At 36.1% G+C, this 12077-nt stretch overlaps 1 protein-coding gene across 6 annotated transcripts in view; it reads right to left on the bottom strand.

The window, feature by feature from the left end:
* Positions 1-12077, bottom strand: part of LOC106869828 (nuclear receptor coactivator 3) — a 485654-nt gene that overhangs the window by 218532 nt on the left and 255045 nt on the right. Inside the window, exon 2 of one of the 6 annotated variants that reach the window (XM_052976412.1) lies at positions 5814-5833. The exons of the other annotated variants lie outside the window; for them this stretch is intronic. The gene's annotated coding sequence lies outside the window, so the exon portion shown is untranslated. The remainder of the gene's footprint in view (positions 1-5813; positions 5834-12077) is intronic. 6 annotated transcript variants of the gene reach the window in all.

The raw sequence follows: 12077 nt of genomic DNA, 5'->3' as shown, positions 1-12077 counted from the left end.
TATTGTGAGGGTGCATGGCCTAGTGGTTGGGGTGTTGTTATTTCAATTCCTTGAATGGGTGGTGCATTGTGTTTCTGAGCAAAACACTTCATCTCATGTTGCTCTGCAATCTCTTTGACACCCTATGCATTGCACACAATGCACCTGTTAAGACAAGATTGATTTAATGGAGTGAGTGAGCTAAGGAGTGGCACAAACATTTGATCACTATAAACTAATCATTTGTGCAGATCGTTTGGCCTAAGCTGAATGCTCATATGTTGTCTTTGACAGGAGAGTCCATCATACACACACACACACACATATATACATGTCTAAATGTATGTATGTATGTATGTGTGTGTATATATATATATATATATATATATATATATATATATATATATATATATATATATATATATATATATATTTAACACAAGTCAAGATGTGTGGAATTCAGTTACTCAATAAATGAAAAATGCATTATATGCTACAAAACATACTCGTAGGACACATATAGATGGAGCCTAACTCTTCATCAGTTATTGACCAAAATACTAATATTCAGTTCCATGCCTTTAATGATAAGTATATCTATAATTATATATACGTTTATATATGTGTGTGTGTGTGTGTGTGTGTACACATACACAAAATAAAACTTAGATAAAACTTAGCAACTGTTCATGACTCTGAAAAAGAAGGGGAGGTAATATGTAATTTCAAGAAATTAAGAATTTCACAGAAAATTTGATTTTCAGGCTTTAAGGACAATGTGTGTGTAAAACAGCTAGCTAGCAAGACACTGAGAAAGATAGAGGGATAGAGGGAGACAGAAAAGAAATGGAGAAAGAAAATGGGGAAGAGAGACAGAGATGGGATAGGAAGAGACTAAAAGGCCAAGGGAGAAGGTTGGGTAAGTTACAGCAGTTTTTTATTGTTTTCCTATCCCTTACAGTAAAAGCTGTTGAAGATTTGTTTGATCTAAACAATGTTATTAATATAATAAAGTATTTTTTCCATACATCATCCTGTAACGCACTGGACATATCATCTGATGTTTCCTGGGATCAGGCCTTACAGAGGGGATGACAAAGGACAGAGGCTTCTGGTGGTTTGCTGTGCTTGAGAAGGCACATCAAGCTAAGTAAAAGTATGGTTGTCCATGCATACAGGCATGTCCCCTACATCCCTCTTCAAGTGAGTGATCCTAATCTTGCAGGCTCCTAAAATGCATCTGTACCAGTGCCATGTAAAAGTGCCTGTGCCATTGCTGCACAGATGCACCCAGTACACTTTGTAAAGTGGTTGGAAAGGCATCAAACTATAAAAACCACCTGAAAACAGACATAGATCCTGGGCAGCTCTTCAGCTGGCCAGCTCCTGTCAAACTGCCCGTCCCATGCCAACATGGTAAATGGATGTTAAATGATGATGATGAACATCAGACATGGTTGATCAAGTCTCAGCCTGTATTCAATGAGCATTACTCCTGGTAGCTCTTTCCCTTCTAGGGTTTGCAACTCCTGCTCCATAGCAACATTTAGGTAACCTCTGCTGCCTTCAGAACCAACTTGATGACCTTCCAACAACTGGCTCTTGTGATGCCAATTGTTATATTTGCTTTAACCATGGCAATTACGATCACAGCATCAGACATACTTGGTCTCTGTGCGTCTTTCAAGGCACCTACACAACTGTAGACATATATTGTGAGAACTGTTCCTTGCATACCATGGAACGAGAATACAGTTTCTTTTCTCAGTTCTTTGCAATATAAATTGGCAGCTGCACTATATTCAGAATCACTTGAATATTATATAATGCACAATATTCAGATGTACATGAATATTTTATAAATAGGTGCAGGCATGGCTGTGTGTTAAGAAGCTTGTTTCCCAACCACATGGTTGCAGGTTCAATCCCACTGAATGACACCTTGTGCAAATGTCTTCTACTATAGCCTCAGGCTGACCAAAGTCTTGCAAGTGGATTTGGTAGACGGAATCTGAAAGAAGTCTGTTGTATATATGCATGTGTGTGTCTTTGTGTCTGTGCTTGTCTCCTCACCACCACTGGCGTTGTTGAGTTTACACTCCTGTAACTTAGCAGTTCGGCAAAAGATATTGACAGACTAAGCAATTCGCTTAAAATAATAAAGCTCTGAGGTCGATTTGTTCAACTAAAACCCTTCAAGATAGTGCCCCAGTATGGCCACAGTCAAATGGCTGAAACAAGTAAAAGATAAAAGATAGTATTATATTCAGACTGAATGGAATATTGCTTTCACACATATAATCCAGTACTACACAACATAGATCCACTTCAACAAATCAGTACTGCATCATATTCAGATCCATTGGATATGCACTTGCATTCATGTATACAATAGTTCAATTTCTCTCTGATGGTACTCATGATGCATATTCCTTGTCTTCTGTAACATCCAGTTTTAAATCTGATACATAACCAACACTTTGATGGAAGAATAGTCTGTGTGTGTGTGTGTGTGGGGGGTTATGTGATATATTGAAAGGGATCTATTTAAAGACCAATGTACATCAAACTGAAGTACACCAGATTTAAAATTTGGACACAAATTAATAGGTAAACAAACTAATCCATTAGTGAAGTGCTCACTAATGATGGGGAGTTCACTGGTGTTTAGTAATCCACAAATCCAAGAGTATCCAAAATAGTGGAAATTTCAGTATCACATAATATAATAACGGAAATGGATGAATGGATTAAATGATTTCACTATAATATTTTATTAAGTAATTTTATTGTGATGTAACATCATAAATTCAATTATATAAGATGTGCAATATCCATAAGATTATGCAATACATTATAGTAACCTCCCAAATCATCAGGCAATCATATGTTGGTCAATATTTGATATGTTGTTAGACTAACAAGTTTAACGTGTGGTCACTATAATATTTGCCAATTGCTTGCAGGGAAATGACCTATCTGAGCATCTATTCTTAAAACAGCTACAAGAGACTACCTGTGCACTTTCTGCCTGAACTGATCTTGGAGGACCATCACTGAACAATTAATGAACTTGTTGATATGACCTTTTGTGTCCTGGAGCTCCTGCCTAAGAATTTTGAGTGAGGAATTGCCAATGAAAAGTTGCAGAAAAATTTGTGACTTGCTTGCTCATGGAAGATCAAAAGTAGTCATGACTGAATGCACGTTGTGAAATGAAAGAAAATTTGCAAGTTGATCCAGACCTTTTTTCGAAGGTCACCACTGGTGATGAAAGCTGGTGCTACAGAATTTGCAGATGTGGAAGAGGTGAAGAAAAAAGTGACAGCAGAATTAAAAGGCATCATTTCGCAAGAATTCCAGGACTGCTTCGAACAGTGGAAAATATGACTGGACCAATGCTTTGCTTTAAATGAAGCATACTTCGAAGGCAATAAAAGTGTAAACATGTAAAACTCAGTGAATAAAATGACATTGCAAAATTCCGGTTTCTTTTGAGTACTCCCTCATATATATATATATATATTTCTACAAATTCACCATCCTTAATTTCTGGCCTTCTAATTGCTCTGATAGCAATCCCATGGATTATTATGTGTAGGGCATGTTTGAGAAAGACACCAACCACACTGCTTGAAACACCAAGGCTGAGCACGTGACAGGATCAAGGTGGTGCTTGAAGATCTTCCCAGGGACACAGGAAAGAATGCATACACCAGGTTCTGAAGTCATCTTCAAGCTGTGGTGGAAGCTGAGGGCAGCAACTGTGAGTTAACTGTTATTTTCCAGCAATAATCTAGTTGATATTTTAAAATTTTTTCAAAGAGTTTTACTTTTGGATAGGATACATGTATTTACACACACACACACACATATATATATATAAAGAGAGAGAGTGAGAGAGAAAGATATATATATTCATATGCATATATATATATATATATATATATATATATATATATATATATATATATATATATATATATATATATATATATATATATATATATATACACATGCATATACATATACACACATTGGTACATGCATGCTTACATACAAACATACATATACATAAATATAATTTTTATTACTGGTGGATGACGGAAGATGTCATGGAGATAAAAGAAATCAGTAATGAATTTAAATATATCTATTTGGTTAGGTAAGTAATGTCGGGTGTGGGGGAGTCACACATACACTCACACACACACACACACACTCTCTCTCTCTCTCTCTCTTATGCTACTGTTACCAACAGGGCAGAGCTCTGTAGTAAGATATTTCAGATAACTGTAGGTCAATGAGTACATTCACTTCATGGCAGCTCCTATTTAGTGTCAGCCAACTGGTGAGGGAAATAACCAGCAAAGAGTAGAATGGGAAGGCAAGAGAGAGAGGGGGGAAGGCCAGGATGGGGGAAGTGGGAGAATAGGCGAGGATGCTGAGTATCTCCATATAGCAGCAATGCCAAAGAGAAATTAACATTTCCTGGACTTCATTATAAGAATCTGAATCTCCTGTGGTAATTTCACATCATCAGCCGCCATCAGACGCCACCAAATACCAAAATGGGGATAAATCTGTTTGTTTTTGTCATTGTGTTTTTTTTCCCCCCTCTCAGTTTCTCTTTTACTCTGTAATCTTTGTTTTGTTTTTGTACCTCCTTACTTCCACACCCTGAGAATCTCAGTAAACAGGTATACACACACACACACACACATTACTGATTCCTTAAAACATGAAATCCTAAGCTATAGCATCCATTATTTCAATATTTGTAACAATACCATAAATTTAAAAGAATGTTTAACAGAGCCTGAGCTGGTGGGTGGTGGTTTATATAAGTATTCTCACAGTTTTAATTAATTTCATAGCTATTTTCCCTTAACTATTAATAGGGTCCAGTTTTAGAGAATATTACAGCTAGAGATCCTCTCACTACTTGTATCACACCAATCTTTGCAAACCATATAATTGAAATACAACTCTTAAAATCCTAATACTTGTGAAGGAATTTTCTTTTTCTATGTTGATCATAATTCAAGAGATAACAACAACAACAACGATGACCACCACCACTGCTATCATAGCCACCACTAATATTATTATGGTTACCAATACCCGTTATTGTTATTGTGGCATTGTTCACATTTCATGCCATTTAAACTGGGTCTCCATAAAACTTGACCTTTACTTGAAACAAGGAACAGTTTCAGAATGCAGTTCCCAAGAGTGTGATTTTTTTTACAATAGCTCATTACATGATTTGGAAATAGAACTCATTGTCACTGAGACAGTGTACCAAAGCTAAAAAGGATTCAACAGATTGACACTTGGAGTTGGTGCTTGACTGGTATTTTATTTTATCAACTCCATACACATGAAAGGCAAGGGTAACCTCAGCAGGATTTGAACTAATAATAATAATAATAATAACAATAATAATAATAATAATAATAACAATCCTTTCTACTATAGGCACAAGGCCTGGACTATGTGGTGAAGGGTAAGTTGATTTCATTGACCCCAGTACTTCACTAGTACTTAATTTATCAACCCTGAAAGGATAAAAGGCGAAGTCGACCTCAGCAGAATTTGAACTCAGAACGTTAGGACAGACGAAATGCTGCAAAGCATTTTGCCTGGCTGTGATAATGATTCCTTAAATAATAATAATAACAATGATAATAATAATAATAATAATAGTAGAAAGGTAGTGACAAATTATTTGACCAAATCTCTAGGAAACCAACAATCTACAAGATTAAAAAAATTGTGTTAATAATTGCCCATATTCTCAGGAAGTTTCTTTCCATCTAATATATACATGCCTTAAGTCTGTAGTTGAGACCTGGTTAGAAAATGAAATAAAATGCAAATCAATCAGATAATAATAATAATATTTGAAGGTGATGGAATCAAACATTCAATGATGAGGGAAAGGATCAGAAGAGAATGTTATCGCAGGGTAAGCGCAATACTCAAGACAGAGCTGAATGCAAGAAACAGGATCGAAGCGATCAATACTTTAGCCATACCAGTCATGACTTACAGTTTCAATATCGTTAACTGGTCAATCAGTGAAATATGTAATCTTGACAGTAAAATACGAAAATTGTTGAGAATACATAGAATGCACCACACTAAGGCAGATATAGAACGACTTTACTTGCCAAAAAAAGAGTGAGGCCGTGGACTTCTACAAGTGGAATTAACAATGAAGATTGCCATAATTGGCCTAAACACCTACCTGAAAAACTCTGAAGACTGGATGTTAAAACTTGTCTTAAAGCATGAAAACAAAAAAGAATCATACCCAGTAACAAAGCAGGTAAAGGATTATCTAAGTGAATTCCAAATACAACAAATCCCAGAATTAGACGTGCTGGAAACAAGCACAGAAAAAGCTAAGCGTATGAAAACCCGTGCTAAAACTGCTGCCTTGGATATTCTTACTGATAAATGGCATGAAAAACCTTTCAATGGCAAATACCCAAAGAGAGCTAATATTGCCGATGTTGACAAAGCCCTTACCCATCAATGGCTAATGGCTTCTAGAATAAAATCAGAAGCAGAAGGGTTTATCATAGCAGCCCAAGGTCAATGCCTACCTACAAGGAACTACCAGGTCAACATATTAAAGAACGGCAATAACCCAACATGTCGTGTATGTAAACAACAAAATTATTACTCATGTTGTCTCCATGTGCAGTCTTCTTGCGCCTACAGAGTATCTCAACAGGCATGATAGAACAGCACAATATATTCACTGGGTAATTTGCGAAAACCTGGACCTGCCCCATGATAAAAACTGGCAGGAACACAAACCACCTCCAGTACTTGAAAATGATCACATCTCACTCCTCCGGAATTTCACCGTTGAAACTGACAGAAAGATAGATGCAAATAGGCCAGACATTATATTGAAAAACTTCAGACAAAAATCACGCCTCCTCATTGATATGACTGTCCCAATCGATATAAATGTATCTGTCAAAACCTACCAAAAACTGAGCAAGTATAAAGATCTTGAAATAGAAATTGGCAAAATGTGGAACTTCAAGACTAAAACAATATCAGTTGTCATAGGTGCCCTAGGAATGATAGCAAAAGGAGCTGATTCCTACCTAGCTCAGATACCAGGAAACCCCAAAATGGCAGAAATTCAAAAGATAGTGCTCATGGAAACTGCTCATCTTCTACGTAAAATATTGTTATGTAATCTCAAATTTTAAAACAAACTTATAATTTTCTTGTTTTCTTAAACATTCTCTAAAACAATACTATGTGCAAAACCAAATATATGACACCCTAGGCATAATAACAACTTGAACTTCTAACTTGTTGTCTCTTGAGGTCTCTGGGTGAGACTTGGATCCAACTTGTACAAATGCAAAGTCAAACATATAATAATAATAATAATAATAATAATAATAATAATAATAATAATAATAATAATAGTAATAATAATAATAATAATAATAAGAAGAAGAAGAAGAAGAAGAACAACAACAACAACAATGGTTTCAAATTTTGGCACAAGGCCAGCAATTTAAAAAAGCCAGGGTATGTCAATTATAGGGACCCAGTGCTCAACCCTGAAACTGAGAACATAATGACAGATGACATGCCGCTAAGCATTTTGACTGATGCAGTACCAGGCAGTTGCTCTCATGGCTTCTGATCTAAACTGATTGGAAGTGTTAACATGTGCATTTTTTGTCTTGGCATAATAGAAGGGCTGCAGCAAATATTCTGCTCAGTACCACAGATTTGCTTGTTAGTTGCTTGACCTTAAACAGTTGAGCAAGTTCCTTAGTGGCTGATATGTGCATCTCTGAGAGGAGGAGCATCATAGCCATATGTTGAGAGTAATTTTTTTGAGATTTGAATAATTCATCTCCGGAAAGGAACATGGATGTTTCATTCATTATACTCAAACAACCCTTATTCAGGGACATTTTGAATGGGATGGGCTACTTGACCTGAATAAAATTCTAACAGGGCCCCACCTGCAAAGCACTGCTTATCTTGATATGAAGTCTTGATGTCATGCACACATGGCTGTGATACATGTGCCTGGTGTACTCCTATCAGATGGGTAGTCATGATCGGTATATTTGGGCTTAGTATATTTGTACCCCAGCATCACTATGATGGCATGCATTGTTCTCTCTTCTAAATTTGGTACAAGACAACTTTGAGGGGAGGGGGTCTAGTCAAATTACATTAACTCTTGTACTTGAGTGGTACTTATTTTTATCAATCCTGAAAGAAAGGGCAAAAGACAAAAAACAATAAGAACAATTTCTTATAAGAGCACAGGGCCTCAAATTTGTGGGAGTTGATTACATTAATCCCAGCACTTCACTGGTATTGCATTCTATTGACATTGAAAAGATGAAAGGCAAAATAGAAATAATAATAAACTGACTATCTACAGAGACTTACACCCATAAGTAGACTTTGTAAGAAAGAATCAATGAAGAGAATTAGAAAGTGTAGAAGACTGTGTAGAAGCAGATGTAGAGCTTAAAAAAGGACATTGCTAATAATGAATGATGATGTAATTTGATAGCAGTAACAGGAGAGATGTTAGTTGAAGGAAGAGGGAAAAGTAAAGATTTGGAACTAGAAATCAATGATAGCAAACAAAAGTTTAAATGGCAACTCTTTTCAAAGTACTGAAGGGTATCAAGATCAGAATGGCTGAAGAAGGCAGTTTTAAAGAAAGAGATAGAGGGCTCGATCCTAGCAATGCAGGATCAAGTAGTCAAAACAAGATACAGGTGGAAAAATATAAAGAAAAGAACTCTTGATTATGTAGAATGTGTAAAGAAAGATGTTTAGATAGTTGCACATATAGTCTCTGAATGTACAAACTTGTTCAGAGAATTTATAAGAATTGGAGACATGTGAAAGTTATTTACAATTGTGCACTAGTAAATCTGTTATAAAATCTAGATTTGTACATGTAGCAAAATGGCAAGATCATACAAATAGATATCCTTGGAAACAACCATGTAAAGGCACTATGAAATGTAATTGAGACAAAATGGCAAATGGAACATTCACACTCAGATATTGTTGTACTGACTATAGGAGAAAGAGTGTATTGCTTAGTTGATGTTGTTTGTTACTTTGATACAAGAATGGTAGACAAAGAATGTGAATAAATAGAAAAATACCAGGACTTAATATACAAACATCAGGGAATATGGAATTACTGTGAAGTTATCATAATCCCAATTATAATAGGAGCCTTGGGAACATTTGTAAAAAGCTTAAATGGTTGGTTGAAGATGGATACGAAGATGAATTTCCTGATTCTACAGATAGCCTGTTTGCTTGGAACAGCAATGAAGCTAACTGCCAAGGGTTGCTAGTTACAGCTTCATGTCTAGTAATCCAATACAAACAGAACAAAATGCTGAGTAAATGAGAGGAATAATAATAATAATGATTTCATTTATTTGTCACAAGGGCGAAGGACGAGGGGGACAATACAAAGACAGACATAAAGTGTGGGGGTTTACATATAATGAAATGATGAAAAAAAAGGGAAAGAAAGAAAGTATACACTGAAAAAGAATGGACATATGCAAAACATACAAAGGTTTAAAAATGTTTAAGTGGCAGGGATAGAGATGTGGCCCTCCTGATACAAGAAGGCCTCTAGGGATAATTGAGGAACCCCACTGTCCGAGATTTCCCTGAAACCCCAAGAGCAAGTGTCCTCTCCAATTCCTTCTCTCCGACTCACAGGTCTACACTTAGAAAGTTATCATCCTCTCTTGCCGTTTTTGCAACTTTCACCCACCTTTCAATAAACTCACTCAAAGACAGCACTTCCCTCCCCACTCTCAATTTCCTTTTCAAGTGAAATGCTTATCGCTGCCAGCCAGCTGCTGTCACCACTGTTGACAAAGTAACAGAAATAGAACACTGAATTCATGCTTTGCAGTATTTACTTTTGGGAAATGGATTAGCAGAATGCCTTATGGTATTATAGCCATTGATGGAATCGAGCTGAGGTTAGCTTAAGCCATCTTCATCCTTTTGTGGCTGATATAATAAAGTACCTGTCAAGAACTAGCATCAACCTAATCAACTAACTCCAGCCTCCTCCACATTTTAGGCTTTGTGCCTATGCTAGAAACAAAGTGAAAGATTTAGTAGCTGTATTTGAAAAACAAGGGACTTTTGCCCTAAGACTTGTATTTGTCTATGTCATTCAAATACTTGCCACTAGCCACTTTGAGTTATTTCTCTTAGTTCATTTCTATTTAAATTGCACAAATTTCTTTGGCCATAAATATGTTCTACTTTTTTTTGCATAACTCTATGTCCCTTCACTACTAGAGATAAGGCTGGACAATTGCTGTGCTGATGATGGTCATTAAGCCAGAAACACGTGTCCAAAGCTGTCCTTTTCCTTTAACCCATTAGTGCTGAGATTACTCTGTCAAATGTAATGTGTTTTTATTTAAACTGTTTTGAATTAATTATGCATTATATCATAGCTTTGAGGTTTTGATGGTGTGATTGTTTATTTTTAGAATGTTAGTGTAGGTTAGATGTGAGAGGTTTAGATATGGCCAGTTTGAATGTAAAACATGTAGAATATTTGAGCTAGACTTGGTCAGTTTGAATGCTAAAAGGTTAAGGCACATTGATTTTGGAGAATCCTTGATTCTTGAAATTATCTCCCCCTTCTCATATGGCACTGGTCTTAATTGCTATTTGGTAATTTTCTCCACCTCTAGAGGATGTGTCAACATCCTCTAACATCCTCTAGAGCAGAGATAATTTCAATAAATCAAAAATTTATGAGGTATAGTATTTGATACACCTGTATCTGTCTCTGTCTGCTTGTTTCTCTCTCTCTCTCTCTCTCTCTCTCCACACACACACACACACACACACACACACACACACACACATATATATATTGAAAATTTATGAATCAAAGATGAAAAGGATCAAAAATCCAAAGAGGATTTTCTATGAGCTAAACATAACTGTAAGAGCAAACAGTTTCAGAGGAGCTATCTATGAATTAGCAAAAGTGAAGTTTCTTTGTTAAAACATAAAATCTATTAAAAAAAATATGTGTGTGTGTGTGTGTCTCTCTCTCTCTGGTTTTGCACTGACAACCATTTGGGCAGCAGTGATGTCCCTATATTGTTCATTAACAAAAATGTCTGGCAGCTCAGCAACTGAAAGTAAAGTACCTGGCCACAGAACATAAAAAATGTTGATAAAATGATGATAATCACACTTGCACACACACACACACTTCCACATGTACACACACATCTATATACATATAGACGAAATTGAGAGACAGTTTAAAAGTAAAGGATATGATAGATAAAGACTTCTAGCTGTGAATTCTAGCAGTTAGACAATGAAAACAAGGACACACTCACACAGTGTAGAAAAGAGGAGAATGAATAAGGGCAGAATGGGAGAAGAGAGGAGAGAAAGGAGAGGGTCCAGGAGAAAGGAAAGAGGAATCCATGACATATCAGATCAGCCATAGCTCAGCTTTTAATAGACAATGGATCAATCTCTTTATGGCTATTAAATCCTTAATGCTCCTTCTCCTCCTCCTCCTCTCTCTCTCTCTCTCTCTCTCTCTCTCTCTCTCTCTGGCAGAGAGAAAAGTCAAAGAATTCCAAAGAGAGCTATTGAGGAGAACAGACAAGATAAATCTTCTGATATGTTAATGCCATTGATGGAACCACCAATAATATACCACCATCTCCTGCCCACACCTCACAATGCTGCTACAATACAAAAACAATAGAAAGAAACAATAACCCTTTGAAATGTGAAATTAACAATGGTTTTTCTCATTATATTTGTTATGGAAGTGGCAGACATTATCATTAGAATTGTGGATGGAAAAGAGAGAAGACTGATGGTATGGATTGTAACTATGGTACAATGCACGTGTACATACATATGTGCATGTATGTGTGTGTGTGTGTGCCAGCATGGACAACGGATGTTAAATGATGATGATGATGATTTTATATATATATATACATATATATATATATATATATATATATATATATATATATATA

The sequence above is a fragment of the Octopus bimaculoides genome, chromosome 24 (genome assembly GCF_001194135.2).
Source record: "Octopus bimaculoides isolate UCB-OBI-ISO-001 chromosome 24, ASM119413v2, whole genome shotgun sequence".
Taxonomy (NCBI): Eukaryota; Metazoa; Mollusca; class Cephalopoda; order Octopoda; family Octopodidae; genus Octopus; species Octopus bimaculoides.
Note: the sequence above shows the minus strand (reverse complement) of the source record. Positions and strands in the feature narration are given on the sequence as shown.